Source organism: Anas platyrhynchos, chromosome Z (genome assembly GCF_047663525.1).
Source record: "Anas platyrhynchos isolate ZD024472 breed Pekin duck chromosome Z, IASCAAS_PekinDuck_T2T, whole genome shotgun sequence".
Taxonomy (NCBI): domain Eukaryota; kingdom Metazoa; phylum Chordata; class Aves; order Anseriformes; family Anatidae; genus Anas; species Anas platyrhynchos.
In genome coordinates this window covers 81,022,377-81,034,569 of record NC_092621.1, presented here as the reverse complement: position 1 = coordinate 81,034,569, position 12,193 = coordinate 81,022,377, and the positions used below count along the sequence as shown (strand labels likewise).

The following is a 12,193-nucleotide window of genomic DNA, read 5'->3' as shown; positions in this document are numbered from 1 at the left end:
GTTTCCCAGAGAGGGTGTGGATACCCCATCCCTGGAGGTGTTCAAAAAGAAGTTGGACTAGGCCATGGGCAACCAGATCTAATGGGTGGCATCCCTAGCCATGGCAGGGGTTTGGAACTAGATGATCATTGAGGTCCCTTCCAACTCAGGCCATTCTATGGTTCTATGATTTCTCAGTCAGGCTATTTAACCCCCAAAGTATATAAAAGCAAAGTATATAAAAAGGACTGAACCTTAAAGTTTTCTTTTCAAAGCTTCCAGGTACAAAACTTGTACTCCTTCAAAAAAGCAAATAAAAAGCTCCAGAGGAACTCTACCATTTTTCTTAAATAAGTGGCACTAACCAATTAGAGAAATGCCTAAATCACACTTCAGAATGACAGAGATAATTCAAAATGTTTTATGTTTCCAAGGTTTTCTAACTGCATTTGCCAACTCTTTGAAATGGAATGAATACTAAGGGAAACATTTTGAAAAAGAGGTCCCCAACTTGCATGCAAAATTACACACTACACACAGGAGGTTTAAAGTGTATATAGTGTTGCAGACAGTCATTCAAACAGGGCACATGAGTATGGACATAGATAAGTCCCCATCCTCAATTTGTGCAAAGCAGTGATGCATCACTGAAAAATCAATCCTGTTGCTGGCAAAATAAGCCCAAATATCCCTGTCCGCAGCAGTGACCTACCCTGATAGGCACAGCACTACAGGACCACTGCAGCTGCTGTGCCCTTTGCAGGTCCAGCACTTCCCACATTGCTATACAGTCTCAGTGGTGTGCTTAACAAGAAAAACTGAGTGCTTCTTGCTGACGTTCATCCCAGACTGCTGGATTTTTATGAGATTCCTGCACTGTGTACTGCACCGACCAGATCTAGTGGGTGGCATCCCTGCCCATGGCAGGTGGATTGGAACTAGATGATCATTGAGGTCCCTTCCAACCCAGGCCACTCTGATTCTGTGATTTACCAGATTATAACTAAAAAGTGCAATACATCAAATATACCCAGTATGAACTGGATTTGCACATATTATGGGGGCCAGCACAAGATGCCACCAGCCCTCCTCTCCAGCTCAAACCCTGAGGACAAACACATTGTAATATCAATATAACTTTTGTAATTCTAGCCAGTAATTTAAGCATTTAGCAATCATTTAAGTAAATTCGAGGTTTATTTGAATTACCAGTTCCACTTTTTATATTATTATTATTTTATTTTATCATAGATTATTTATAATTTCTATACCGTTCTCTCTTCTCATACTTCAGTTTCCACAAGATATAGAAAACAGTGAAATACCATGAACTAAAAATAGCACCAACAGGATATGAAAATCTTAGCAGACTGTACTCACAATTCCCTATTGATTTTCCCTTCAATAATATGAGATTAATAGAACAATAGGCAGTAATGCAGTACAATGGAGATCTCAGAGTTAAAATACCAGACTATTAGAGTGTAATAATAGCTAATACTGCTGTATCTGACCAGCATGTCATCTGTATAATGTGATGCAATAGGATGGCATGGTGAATTAAGGATACAGGGTAAATAAAAGTGAGGGCTTTTTTTTTTCTTTTCCTTTTTTTTTTTTCCTTTTTTTTTTTTCTATGTTTTTTTCTTAATGTTTAACAAAGGGATATAGTCCAATGATTACTGATCAGGAAAGGAAAATACCAAGTATTAAACCAAAATAAAATGTTTTTACATTTAAGCATATTTCAATGGAGAGACATCAGCTAAAGTCATTTTCAGTGGTACAGTTAGAGAAGACTACTATTACCACTTGTGTCATTGGGGCTTATGCAATATTTCACTATAAGCAGAGCATGCTCTTTGCAGTGAAGAAGCAGCACTCATTACAAGGTTTCTCCCCACTATAAAAATGTGTATTGACTTAGCTGCAGAGCCACAGTGATGTATACAAAACTCAGAACCTAAATATCAGCAGCTACTGTTTCCACTTTTTTTTTTTCTTTTTTATTTCTTTTCAGATTTTTTACTCCATAAGCCTGCTTATCAATATTATTTTTACTTATGTGCCATAAGGACTTCTCAAAACACCAGCATTTTCACAGTGCAATGAGAATGTTTAGAGGCTGGTCACCACTAGAACACACTTCACTGTATTTTTGTGTGCATATTTACAAGTCAAAGTCAATGTGGTTACATACTTATGCTCAGAACACGTAATACAAATACTTGTTAACATTGGAAAATGGTCAAAGCTCAGGTATGAAAAATGTAGTACTTTCAAAAGCATCAGTAATAATTACATTAAAACAAAAACACCCCTGAAAAGATTTCACTGGACACTTTTTAGTAGTAAAGAGTTTTTAAACTCTACTTGTCCTTCCAGAATTACTCTCACTTTCCAATCAGATAAAACCACTGTTGTCAGCACACCTATCCATGGACTCCAGGAGTCGGTGAAATAGATCTGTATGTCAAATTTTAGCCTGGAATTGTATTTCCTGCTGCATTTCTGTATATGTTTGCAGTATGCCGATGAAACCATTCCTTGGTCTGGATAAACATTGAATGTGTTGCTAGAGTTTGTTCTGTAAAATGTTATCGTGAGTTCAGAGCTACAGAGCAAACACTTTAATACACAACAAGGGAAAGATCTCTTAACTGCTTTTAAATTGCAAGGACATAGCATCCTGTTAAAAGTTAACCATTAGGCATTTTTAACATGCCTATTGGACAGGTAGTTGGGGATTGCTTGTTTAATTGCAATGAATGACTTAACTGACTGCAAAATAACAATATAAAACTGTATGGCTATTCACTGTAATAAGGGGGTTTATGACATGAACATTAGCATTTTAAAAAGTACTGAGCTGATACACCATATCATTCTTGAAAAAAGAAAAGAATGTCTGCCTTTAACTCTCATGCTCAGTTTGGCCATTATTTTCAGAAACTATGCACAAATTAAGCACTTTTAGACATAATAATTTAGAAAGCCTAGCTTGGAGGTGGAAATATACCAGCCAATGTATCTAAATCATTCATATTCCAAACACCACCTCATCAATTCAGCTCCAAGAGAAAAAAAAAATACAGGATGCTGTATATGAAATGCAGCTGTATGCAAAAGAAACAATTCAAAACTCTCTGCTCTGGGTGTGGTCATAAGAGTTTAACCTGTAGTGAGCCAGAATTCATCCAGATTTTCAGCATCAGGAGCAGTGATACTGGAGCCATATAAATAGTATTAAAAGGGTAAAATAATCACAGGTAATTGCAGTGAACCACAGTTGTTTTCAGTGCATAGCTATTGGTATATTTTATGTATATATTACAATTGGGAGACCAACAGAACAACAATTGGAATACGACTGATCTGCCTTCACTGTGGCTGATCTCTGAGGACAGGCAACAGATGATTAAGTCCAAAAAGTCCATCGCTTCACGTTTGGATTAATCTGTTTTTTATTCCCCTCCCATAGTGGAAGAAAGGGGACATTGCAATTGCTGGTGCTGCCACCAGCCTGGCTGAGCCATGCCCACTTTCTGCCTTTAGTGCAAGGAGATGGACATCTTTCTGATCGGTTTCAAAAGATCTCTGTGGTGCCTTATTTAGATCTCACTGGCACAATTTTCCCCAGCAAACAAAACAATTTCTGATCACATGGAATACTGCACCCATTCAGAAATCAAAGTAGCTGCTCTCTGCTTCAATGAAAGTGCATTTATTCCACTCTTCTGCCCCCTGCAAGGTGGAACTAATGACACAAAATTAAGACGAAATTAAGAAGATTAAATGCCAAAAAATTTTCATGGCTGGGCTAGCAGTGTGTCTGATCCTGTCCAGTAGTAAGTGTATTGAGAGGAGCAATAGCAGAGTAATTACCAGAGTAGCAGTTCTAGGCACAGAAATGGTTTATTTGGCATGAGGGAGTGCATGAAAGGGTCCAGAATGAGTGAAATCAGAAGGGTAAAGAGGAAATTAATCAATCACTGATTTTTGCACCCCCTCCTCACAGGAGACAACTGAAAAAGAAAGTAAATAATAGAAAATGAATTGAAAGGAAGTCCTCTTTGCATAGTGTATCAGAAACAATTCACAATGTAGCGGTTGGACTGTCAGCACACACACAAAATAATCAGAGGGATATTTGCAAATGACTGGATCATTTTGCAGGCTTGTAACATTTGCTGTTATGCATGAAAAGGGAGTGCCAGGAAGAAAATCAGAGCTGAGTTTGTCCAGGCAGCAAGCTGATTGCATGCAGGTATCACCCACATTCTCCTGTGCTGGACCACATGTTGAGTAGGCAAGGTCCATCAGTCCTGACAGACCTTGGGTGATATTGTCCCATGCAAGAGGAGATTGCCATCATCAGCAGGTCAAGAAATGGCCTGTTTCAGCCTTAATTAAGCAGAAGAGTGACTTTTTGATAGGAGCTCCTACCAAAGGGGACCACGAGTGCATCCAGCCCTGGTGCCTTTCCCTGGACTGGAACTTGTCTGTTGAATACTTACATACAAAAACAGGGTACATGTCTCCGTGGCAGCTCTGGCCAGCAGTATTGGAGGGTTGGTATTGCCCATGGTGTAACCTCTGAAACCATCCTAAAACCTACTTTAATTGACTGTGGAGTGACAGGGGTAAAATTAGTCAGACCTGATGAGGAAGTCACTAGAGATATGTGTTTATCTTCCTGGTTTTATGGTGTCTGTGTTTGAAATACCTCAGCTCTCAGAGCATGCCTACTGTCAGACCCTATTGACAACACCCTTAATCACCAGTTTCTCTGTATTTCTGTGCTTCACTCTCTCTCTGGTATTTTTAATATATCTTGCTTCTGCTTTCAACTCATCCACAAAGCTGTCAATTTTCTGAAATGCTTCTCTATCTCCCTCCTTCTCTATGCATGCCTACGTTTCTGATGATATCTGAATAACTCAAATGAAAGGCAGAGCATTCTATTTTAAAGATGGGAATATTCAGTATTGCCAGCCCACTTTGGTGCATTTGAAGTGGTTAAAAAAAGTTGGTGTATTTGTATTTATGTGCAGTGCTGTAATGAGGTCTCGTGGACAGTAAAAAAAAAAACAAAAAACACTCATACCTCTGAGGAGCCACTGACAACCTCGACTGAAACCTTATTTTAGGCTGGGTTCCTGAACTTTTTGTTCTTCTATGAAATTCAATTTATTTTCTTTTCACTGTATTTGCCCTGATTTTTTTAACACACCTACCATCACCCTCCCTGTCTTTGTCTTTTCGATGCTGCCAAAAATACATGCCTGATATTTGGAGGGAGCTGATTTATAGATGAATTATAGCAGATTAGATGAATAATAGATGAATTCTAGCAGATTGACACCTTTATTTTGTCAGAGCCTTTGCTGAAAAGATGTTTCAGGTTTATCTCCAACCTGCAGGAAAGCTAAATATCTCTCAAAGGCAGAAGGACAACCAATGGGGTAAAATCTGTATTCTTCAAACAATCCTTTTTTCCTCTCTGAGTCTGGGCACAGTGGGACTCCTGTTTTTGTTTGTTTGTTTATTAGTTTGTTTTGTTTTGTTGCTCTGGTTTGTTTTGTTTAATTTCATTTCCTTTCTTTTGCTTTCTTTTGACTTGAGAGGGAGAAACTACTTTTTGGTATCCCCTTCAGAAGGCCTGAGCCAAACCCTCAGGAGTCAGTTTGCTCCCTGTTCCTGGTGGTCCCTGTTTCAGCCCTCCATCAGACCATGCTGCAGTGAGCAAAGCCCTCATGACCTAGAAGAAACTTTCTTGTTTAGCACTTACTGCACAGGAAATCAGCTTGAGTGCTCCAGATCATCTGAAACCACACCTCTTTTCAATCTTTGCAGCCCAGAATTCAGCCCAATGTCTGGTTCACTGTTTATTCCTCTGCTCATTGGAGAACTGTACATGGGAAAACAAAACAAAACAAAACAAAACAAAACAAACAAAAAAATCAGTTTTAAACATTTTATTATTATTTCTTATTCTGTCCCTTGGAATAGGCTGTTTGCTTGGGCAGTGTGGCTAAAGCTGTTATTATACTGTGATATTTCTAAGGATAGATTATGATATTCTTATGTATATATATATGTATATTTGTTTTATTTATTTTTGTGTGTGCATGTGGAGAATATAGGCTGAGCATAGACTGAATGCTAGAGAAAAAAAAGATTGTTTTCTGAAGCTGTTTAGTTGCATAATTTGGGAATTTAGGGCTGGATCCCAAAGGTGCTGATATAGGTTTAAACTATGTACCACTGTTTAGGATAAATGGTCCATAAAGAGAGAACAAATGGACCATCAATAGGCAGAGTTACTTCTAAAGTAATCTCCCCAGCATCATTTGCTCTTTAAAGAACTGAACAACGGTGTCAAGAGAAGGACAGCACCTTTTCATGGAAACTTCCCACATCACTGGCAAACACCAGTGAATATGTTTTCTTCCCATATTTAATGAACTCTCTTTAAAATCTGTCCGAAAACTACAGAAATATTTTAAAGCAAATATCCTCAGGCACACCTGTGGATGCACATCTTAATTATTTAATGCCGATGTGTTAAAAAGCCTGGCACTGAAATAGATTTTTATTAACTTACAATAAGAAAAGGTGCACATCCATGATTCTTCCTTCCCTATCTCAGATTTTGGATTTTATGCTTACAAATTGATTTATTTACCCTAATGATCTCCATTTCCCTGAAAACTCCTGAGTTTCTTCTCTCCCCACAATAATCATATTTTCATGCAGCATTCACATCTTTTACATAGAATTTTTACCTGAATTCAGCTGCAGTGATTACAACTGAAATATTTTAAGTAGAGGGACCAACAAGGGTTAATACAGATATTTAAATTATTTAACCTTCCTAATCAATGAACCAAGAAGAGCAATGGAGTCCGTAAGGAGAAGCGATAGCCTTTATTGGAGTTAGTGGTCAGTATTTGTTTGTTAGCTGTCTATTCACTTGCTCAAAAATCAGAAAGAGATTGTGTGTAAATGTTAATATTTTGAAATATGCAGAATAAGCTGAACTCTAAAGTAAACATTATATTCTTGGTAAAGTGAGAATAATTTTAGTAAATATTGTTTGTTTGTATATGTACTTGTTTATTTGTAGTACCATAAGAAAATTTAAAAAAAAAAAAAAAAAAAAAAAGATTAGCTAAAGCTCTATTGTACTTCTCTGTGCTGTGAAAATGTAAAAATGTGGATTACAACAATGTTATAAAAAGTGGAAACAGTGCTATTGACATATTTCAGTTTTCTGAGTAAGAAGTCATATAAACAGATAAAATCAGGCAGTGGCAAGAATTGTTAATTATGTCATATTAATGCTTATGCACTTATTTAGCGCATGTCCCATTATGCTCTGCACATCTGCAATGATACAAAGATATAAAAATTTACACAGACTTTTTGGATGTAATGTAGTACAACTATACTGCAAATCCAAGAAATAAAAACATTTGAAAAAAAAAATTACATTTCAGAAAATATAGTAAATTATGCCACAGACATATAAGTCCATGTATTTTTGCCTTAGAAATCAGATATTTTTCAGGGTGCTCTAGGTGAATAAATACAATATTGTGTGTGCAACATCTGGAGTTTGATAAAGTATGAGCAGATTCCTATTACTGCTTTAAGTAGAAATATGAACACTCAGGAAAAAAGTTCAGTCCTACATCCTAGGAACATATTCACTATTTATTTGCTGAGCTGTGCACTGTGGACCAAGACCCAAACTTAATATGCACGTCACACTTGGACAAAGTCCTCCTTTCCCTAAAATTTGTTTTTGCTGCATCAGGTATCCTGTATTAAAGTATTAGGACATACAGTGCAATATAAAAAGTCAATGCCTTCTGCTAAGAAGTCATCTCTCATTTTTGAAGACATTACCAACCTGCACTAAATAAACTTTGGGTCCTGGCAAAACCAGGAAGTGATTCATGTAATCCTAAACTAAAATAATTATAGTGCTTGGACAAGGTACCTGGGACAGACTCATGAGAGGTATTTTCTTATCTTGATAGCCCCCAAAGGGACAAAAAGCAGTGGGCAACATATGATGGCAGTTGAGATCAGCCCTTCTCCACCCTTTTTCACAGGAAAATGGGCATGTGAGGGCAACGGTTCCTTGTTCTGCAGCACAACCACTGGTGCAATGAGGAGTTTAGTGATGAAGACTGCAGTGAAGTAGAGCTCTAACCATCATGATCACTGGGGAAAGAGATTGCAGGTGCTGAAAAAGGTGGCCCGGTATTTTTCAGAAAACAGCAGCCAAGCAAAGAATGAAAAAACAATTTTGCTAAGTTGATGTTTTTCTTTTGGATTGGTTCAGATGCACCCTGGCAGTTCTCCGTTTGACTACCTGGTAAAACCAAAACTGACTCTAATGGTATTTATAAATGCTCCTTTAAAATTACATTTGAAAAATTTGAAAGACTCCAGAATTTTCCTACTCATTGTCCCCCCAACCAGAAAAACAAAACAAAAGCAATAACATAAAATCCCAAAACAAAACAGAATAGATGAATTAAAAGTATCTGTAATTTTTAGTTTGAACTTTTCTGCCTTTTTCTACAGCAGAAAACATTCCACAAACATAAAAACTCAGAGCTATTAGCCTTTTCTTTCTGTACCATTATACCAACACAAATTTAAACTTTAAACTAAGCGGTTGAATTTAAAGAAAAAGAAATTGTACTGATGTGATCCACCTTGCAGTTATGGATATGCTAACAACTCATTCATTATGTAAAAATGCTTCCTGCCATTACATCTATTTTTCCTTTGTTGATAATCTGCCAGCACTTTTGTTCTGAATCTTGATTATCATTGGTTTACAGCAAATCGTCTTCAAAAGCAGCAAGATTTTTGATGTTGCTGTGAGAGAATAGAGAGGAATTTGTGGAAGATTAAACAGATACAAATACATCTAGGGACACATTCTAATATGGGTAAATGTTTGGGCAAAAAAAAAAAAAATAAATGTTTGCTGCATTTTGGTGACGAGTTGTTGTTTTTTTTGTTTTTTTTTTTTTTTTTTTTGTTTTGTTTTGTTTTGTTTCTTTTTGTAATAAATAAAAGTAAAATAGACTCAAGCTGAACACAGTGTAAGTCTGTTGTTTATACCAAGTACATCCAAATTAACTATCTGTAGGATATATTTACATGTACATACATAGTCACATGGGAAAATATAAAATATTCCAAGCTTGCTTTTCTTTTTCTTTTCCTCAGGGTAAGTGAGGAATACTGCCACTACTGCCAGTGGTGTTACACTGGTGTAAAGTTGGGGTGAGAGAGGAGAATCAGCATCCTAATTTATTGCTTCATGTTGGGCTATAACTTTTGCCTTGCCCAGAGAAGACATTACAGCACTTCCTCACATTTCCTCCTGGACAATGATGCTGTGCCTGTATTCCTCCATTTTTCAGATGAGGCTTCAGGCAGCATCTTCCTTCCTTTTTGCTGTTGCAGCATGGATGTTATCTGCTCTTTGGACATGACAGCCCTGAAGTCCTTCCCAAATATGCAATCCCCACATTGCCTCTAGAAATTCAGCTAAGAAACCATGACAGCAGTCACAAGTGAAGAACTAATCAGGATGTTAACAAGCTCCTTTCTTCTCATTATGAAAAAAGCCAGGCACTTAGGGAGGGCTTGGAACAGAATAAGGTGCTACGTCCCATAACTAATACTATACTAATATATTATTATACATTAATAATGTATTTACTAATATAGATGTCCTTTACACAATTTGTATGATAAGCCATCTACTTCTAGCTTATTCTTTTACAACTACTATCCTAGAACACCTTCACTACAACAAAGATAGCTGGTGTTTATTATAGCTGTAAACATTTAATCATTGGTGATGAACAGCACAGTATTAAATCCTGCAAGATTTAATTTAATATACTTGATATGAGATATAAATTTTAAATTAGCTTTAATAATCCTGCCTAAAAGTTAATATTTCTTGAGTAGGGGCATCTAAGCATGATACAAACTTTCTTTTCTCTTATTTTTACATGTTAAGTTTGTATTCCTTATTTCCTGTTTCCCCTTCTTGTTTCACATTCCAAACACAGAAACTCAAGGGAAAAAAGGTAAAACAGAAACTGACAAACAGTTCGAATTAAAAAAAAAAAAAGCTCCTGGCAGGCCCCCTGCTAAGAATCCTAAAATTAGTCCTCTAATGCCATTTAATAAGCCACAGAAATATTTGTTTGAAGAAATAACATTTACCCAAATAAGGAAACTAAGAACCAAACCATCCCAGGCATATTGCTTTTCTCTCCATTCCCCCAGGTTTTGGCTGGCACCAGGTTCTTGGGATTTAACCAGGAGTTAAATCACATTCTGTATTCAGTATCCTCTCATTGGCAGTGACTACATGGTAGAAAACACATCAGCCTCCCATGTTCTGCATCACATTACTCCAGGTTACCTGAAATCATTATAAGGTGCAGTTTTAGTAATGCTGCATTGTTAAAACCCAGCCATTTCAAATTTAGAGGTGGAAATGTCAGTCTGAAACCACAGACAACTGAGTACTTCCCACTGTCGCTTACGAAATGCACACAGTGTAGTCTCTGAAACATTTTAATGGGCAGATGCTCTGATTACGCATATCATTTAATACAACTTTTACAAAAACTGTTATCGACTATCACGCTTCTCTTTTCTTCTATCTTTCTCAGTTTGTCCACCTCTGGTGTTCACACACATCACATTCCACTTGGGATATCGACCTCCCCAAGGGCTAGCATGCCTCTGAGCCTCTGGGTCAGACCTACTCATAGGTTCTGGTCCAGAGCAGCTTTTAGACACTGTGGTTTTATCCCCTACCCAATGGTTCATTTCAACAGACAGGCAAAAGCTGAGAACTGAGCAAAGAATAAGGAGAACAATGCTAATTATCTCCAATAATTTAATTACATAAACTAGCTTTGACTCTCTATATTCTGTTTCCCAGCTGCTGAACCCTTAATTAACCCTTTCCTCACCTTTCCTTAGTTTATGAAAAGGTTTCCCTTCCTCCAATCTTCGTCTTTGAGTGACATTACTGACAGATAAGAAGAACCAAGCTAGCAATACCAACAACATATTTACTGTCTAATTCTTCCCTTTCCAGATTGCATCCATGTTTAAGAGGCGGCAAGCAGAGAGGTCGCCCTGTGAATAGGAGGGTGCAGCGCTCCAGCGCCATGCTCCTTATTTACATGATTCTAATGCTTATGCGAGTTACAGATGAATACAGCTGCTGCCACCTTCCCCAGGAACCTCAGGCACCGGTCACGGCCACAGACCAGTCAAGCTGGTAACACATTTTTCATGGAAGTGTGAAGCGCTAAGAGTTGGTGAGGTGGAGCAGGCGACCTGTGTGATTTGTTGTGAGACGATAGCTGACATTTTCAAAAAAACAAATACCCTACATCGAGCCCAGATTCTTTAGTGGCTTTCAAGTTATAGGAATATTTGCTGGTGATGACAATGCCGCAGAGCCAATCAAGCCGCTGTGCTACACAGTCCTCTGCGTGAGGAGCTGGGTGTTGAAAATAACCCTCATGCATTATTCATTAAGAGTTGATGTTTATGCAAATTGCAGAGGCATGTGCTTGCTTGGCCATCCTAGGTTAACAACAACAACAACAACAAAATACATGGATAGCTTCTACCCAAGCAAAACAGCAAGTTTTGGGTGTTCCACGCAATCTATATAATCAGTGATAATTCTCCTTCATTAAATGCATCAAAAAATTCCAGTTCTTACCTGGGTAGCTTTGCAGGGCCCTCAGATTTGCTGGATGAAATAGCCGACTGTGTGGGCAACAAATAAATCTGAACTGAAAAGCTGATTAAGGGCACTTGCTTAATGCAAAGCCACTCACTGAATATTCATATGATGTCTGTGTTTATGCAAATTAAAGCAAAAGAAAGCCCAAAGGGATTGGTTGCCATAGCCCACAAACACTATGTATGGCAGTAAAACAGGGAATAGTGACAAATAAATCTTGAAAATCACAGGTAGGAAGGAGAGAGAGGAGTAGAGAATATTAAAATTCTTACATGACTGACAATTTTAAAGAGTTTTATCTAATCATATCATTTTTAGGCTAATCAAGTATTTTTCTGCAATGTACTAATCTGTAATTATCATTTCATAAGACAATACCACTAGAGTTTG

At 37.5% G+C, this 12,193-nt stretch overlaps 1 long non-coding RNA gene across 2 annotated transcripts in view; it reads right to left on the bottom strand.

The window, feature by feature from the left end:
- The window catches only part of LOC113840226 (uncharacterized), a 43,831-nt gene extending 31,951 nt beyond the window's left edge, over positions 1-11,880 (bottom strand). Inside the window, exons 1-2 of one of the 2 annotated variants that reach the window (XR_011805901.1) lie at positions 11,780-11,870; positions 5,771-5,890 (exon numbers count right to left, since the gene is read on the bottom strand). This is a non-coding gene — a long non-coding RNA (uncharacterized lncRNA). Of the gene's footprint in view, positions 1-5,770; positions 5,891-11,779 lie in introns of both variants that reach the window. The other variant, XR_011805902.1, reaches the window with a different exon arrangement.
- Positions 11,881-12,193: the final 313 nt, after the last annotated feature.